This window comes from Pteropus vampyrus, unplaced genomic scaffold, assembly GCF_000151845.1.
Source record: "Pteropus vampyrus isolate Shadow unplaced genomic scaffold, Pvam_2.0 Scaffold37, whole genome shotgun sequence".
NCBI lineage: Eukaryota > Metazoa > Chordata > Mammalia > Chiroptera > Pteropodidae > Pteropus > Pteropus vampyrus.
In genome coordinates this window covers 5,393,235-5,398,021 of record NW_011888818.1, presented here as the reverse complement: position 1 = coordinate 5,398,021, position 4,787 = coordinate 5,393,235, and positions in this window count along the sequence as shown.

The following is a 4,787-nucleotide window of genomic DNA, read 5'->3' as shown; positions in this document are numbered from 1 at the left end:
GATCTTTTAAACTTGTAGTAGTCTATGAGGCTAATGAATGTCAAGACTGCTACTTTATGACTATAAAGATTTATTTGTTACTGGAAAATTGACTGACTTGCTTAAAATAACTGCATAGGTTGGTAAACAAAAACAACAAAATATAGAGTAGTTAAAATATTTAATTCATCTTGTTTAAATATTAGCGATTAATAAATTAATACTATTTCATAAATGCTTGTATGAAACAAGGTGAGAAAATGTAGAAACAAATAAAATAAAATAATAAAATAAAATAATCTTTGGAAAAATCATTAAAATTGTGTTTTTATTGGTATTAAAAATAGTAGAAATGGCATCATTGGGCTTATACAAATAGAGTTCACTAAAGGTCAGAGCAAGCAGACTCAGTGACACAGTAGGAAAGGAAATTCTGTTTTTATTATATACTTTAATATAATAAAGAATGTCATTGATGTATAAGTTGGATTGGATGGGGGATAGTCACGAAATGAAAAGCATCCCCTAGAAGGTGCTGTTGATGTTAGCAAGAGATGAGAGTGAGGTTTGCAGATCACAGGAGAGGAAGATCCTTGCTAGAAAACATTTCTAGCAGAAAAGTGACAGATATTTCCAGAAAGGAGTAGACTAGGTGCTGATAACAGAGCAGTATTAAGAATTTTCCTCAAATTATTTTTTAAAGATTAGAAGGAAAAGCTAGTGAGATCTATCACGAGACAATTCACAATGAGAAGATAGAAGATAATGACTACATGGGAAAATCATAAAAGATCGAGCGATGAATTAATACTTGATTCTAGAATAGTCCAGTAGATTCTATAAATCGAAATCAATAAGATGGAGAGTTTGAAGAACATGGTTATGAAGAAACATCCTAAATTTAGTAGGGGAATGCTTCTAAATCTCCAATTATCCTATTCACTTAATGATTCCAAAACATTTTTTTTCCATTCTCTGTTACACTGGTAGTTTCCGGTAAAACTTTTGGATAAAGTGCTTCTCTCGTCATACTTATTTCTAATAATTAATCCAACTATTAGCTGTTTCAGCACTAACTCTGAGCCTGAGACTCAGATAACTACCTTCAACTGATAGAAAAAATTTTATTATAGTTTTACTCCCAAAGATTTAAAGGAGGGGCACATTTCTAAAATCTCTTCCTACCAACCAACTCCTATTTGCTACTCCTGACTATTAATTACCATTCCTGAATACTTTGTGCTAAGAGCTGCATACAACTGTCAAATCTACACCAATTATTTACAAATTAAATAATTAAACACTAGAGGGGTTAAATGACTTCTTTGAGTCACATAGATAGAAAATTCAAAGTAGAGATTCAAACTCAGTCAGCTGGATGCTGAAGCAACTGTTCTGCTCGCCTCACTTTGTTCTATTGCCATACCCAAGTTATGTAAAGGATTAACTGCAGATGTGGGAAACTTCTCATCTTCTAATTAGGGTTCATTAGGAATACTAATGCGTGGGGAAAAGCAGAAACAAACCAAATTTCTCCTTTTAAGAGTTTTAACAATCTGATCCTTGAAGAGACCTAAAATAAAACAGTAAAGTAACCCCAAATTGGTTTAGGTCCTTACTTTTCTGCTAAAGGTTTTATTTCCTCCCTCCAATCCTGTGTCTTGATTACTCTCAAGAATTTGCTCTCTCCAGTAATTGCTAAGCTAAAAAGTAACCAAGAGTTTAGCTGTTACGTTAATAACACAATATGTTTTACTTTACAAAATATAGCAACTCTTAAATCGTTCAAGACTCCAAAGGAGGAAGCCCAAGGTAGAGAGGTCCTGGCTTACAAGGAAGAAATGTTTTGAGACAGAGAAATATTTCCAGAATTCCTTAAGTAACATAACATCAGCTGGATAAATACAACATTGACTCAGTTCTTAGACTGTATACAAGGTATCTCTTTTCCATCCTTGAACATCTTTTAAACCTTGTGAGTATGTGTTTTCCCAAAGCACATTCTCTCTACAACTTTAAAATATGAATTGTTGTGTCTATGTTCTCTTTAAATGCATTTTCAGCTGATGTGCTGACCCAGGAGAAGAAGTAGAGCTTTTAACTTCTACATCACTGAAACTAGAAAAATGAAAGGTTTTTCAAACAAGACAGTTTCTGTATAAGTCCCTTAGTAATTAAAGGATAGCCAAAGAAAGCCACTTTTAAAAAAGAAGTTACTTTCTCTCCACCTATATCTCATGAAATTCCACACCATAAAAACCCTTGCAGATAGTCCAGCTTACATAAAGAGGCAGCAACAAAAACAAAATTTCAAAATACTGAAGCCTTCACCCAGAATATTTGTCCCCCATTGTCAGTGGTTTCTTCTTTCTGAATGACTAGATTATTTATTTATAATCTTTGTTTGGAATAAAAATGAATGGGATAGAGACAGATTCTATAATTTTTTATTGACATATGGTTGGCATATAATATTCTGTTAGTTTCAGGTATATACCATAGTGACTTGATATTTATATACATTATGAAATAATCACCACAATAAGTTTAATTATCATTTGTTACCATATAAAGCTATTACAATATTATTGACTATAATCCCTATGCTATACATTACATCCCAATGACATATCTATTTTATAAACGGAAGTCTGTACCGTTTTTTCCCCTCACCTATTTTGTCTGCCCCCAACACTCTCTCCTCCGGTAATCACCAGTTCTTTTCCTGTATCTATGAGTCTGTTTCATTTTGTCCTTTGTTTGTTTTATTTTTTAGATTCTATACATAAGTGAAATGATACAGTATTTATTTCTCTGTCTGACTTACATCCCTTAGCATAATATCTTCTAGGTTCATCCATGTTGTCCCAATTGGCAAGATTATATCCTCTTTCTATGCCTGAGTAATATTCTACTTCTTCTTTATCCATTTATCTATTAATGGACTCTTACTTAGGTTATTTCCATATCTTAGCTATTGTAAATAATGTTGCAGTGAACATAGGAATACATACATTTCTTCAAATTAGTGTTTTTATGTTCTTTGGGTAAATACCCAGAATGGAATTGCTGGATGATGTGTTAGTTCTGTTTTTAATTTTTTGAGAAATTTCCATACTGTGTTTACCATAGTGGCTGCGAGATTGTACATTTCCCCCAATAGTGTGCAAAGGTTATCTTTTTCTCCACATCCTTGCTAACACTTGTTATTTTTTTGCGTTTTTGATAATAGCTAATCTGACGGATCTGAGATGATATCTTATTGTGGTTTTGATTTGCATTCTCTAATGATTAGTGATGTTGAACATCTTTTCATGTGCTTGTTTGGCTATCTGTATTTCTTCAGTGGAAAAAAGTATTCAAGTCATCTGCACATTTTTAAAATGGATTGTTTATTTTCTTTCTTTTTTTAAATATTAAGTCGTATAAATTCTTTATATATTTTAGATATTAATCCTTTATTGAATGTGTGATTTGAAAATATCTTCTCCCATTCAACAAGTTGTCTTTTGTTGATGGCTTCCTTTGTTGGGCAAAAGCATTTCAGTTTGATATTATCCATTTATTTATTTTTGCTTTTGTTGCCCTTGCCTGAGGAGACTGGTCCTAAAAAAAATGTTGCTAAGTCCAGTGTCAAAGAACTTACTGCCTATATTTGTTCTAGGAGTCTTATGATTTCAGGTCTCACATTTATGTATTTAATCTAGTTTGAGTTTATTTTCGTATATGGCAAGAGATAGTGGTCCAGTTTCATTCTTTTGCATTTAGCTCTCAAGTTTTCTCAATACCATTTATTGAAAAGACTGTCTTTTCCCCATTGCATATTCTTAGCTTCTTTATCATAGATTGATTTACCATATGTTTGAACTTATTTCTGGGCTCTCTGTTTTATTCCACTGATCTTTGTGCCTGTTTTGTTCTAGTGTCATACTGATTTGATTACTATAGCTTTGTAGTATAGTTCGAAAGTGGGAAGCACGATATCTCCAGCTTTGTTCTTCTTTCTCAAGATTGCTTTGGCTAGTTGGGGTCTTTGGTGTTCCATATAAATTTTAAGTTCATTTCCTGTAGTTCTGTGAAAAATGCCATTGGTATTTCAATTGGGATTATGTTGAATCTGTAAATTGCTTTGGGTAGTCAGACATTTTAACAATATTAATCCTTCCAATCCATGAGTACAGTATATCTTTCCTTTATTAGTATCATCTTTAATTTCTTTCATTTGTGTCTTATGGTTTTCAGAGTACAAGTCTTGGTTAAGTTTATTCTTAGGTATTTTATTCTTTTGATGCAGTTGTAAATGGGATTGGTTTCTTAAGTTCTCTTTCTGATAGCTCATTGTTAGTCTATTGAAGTCTATTCTTAGTCTATTGATTTCTGTATTTTAATTTTTTATGCGGTGACTGTATTGAATTCATTTATTAGTTTTAATAGTTTTTTGCTGGAGTTTTTAAAGTTGTCTATATATTGTATCAGACCATCTGTGACAATTTTACTTCTTTTTCAATGTGGATGCCTTTTATTTCTTTTTCTTGCCTAATTGCAGTGGCTAGGACTTTTAATACTATGATTAACTGAAATGGTGAGAAAGGGCTTCCTTGTCTTATTTATGATTTTTAAGGGAAAATCTTCCAGTTTTTCACCATTGAGTGTGTTAGCTGTGAGTTTGTTATATATTGCCTTTATTGTGTTGAGAAGCATTACTGTTACACCCACTTTGTTGAGAATTTTTATCATAAAAGGATGTTGAATTTTGTCAAATGTGTTTTTCACATCTATTGAGATGATTATATAATTTTAGTCCTTCA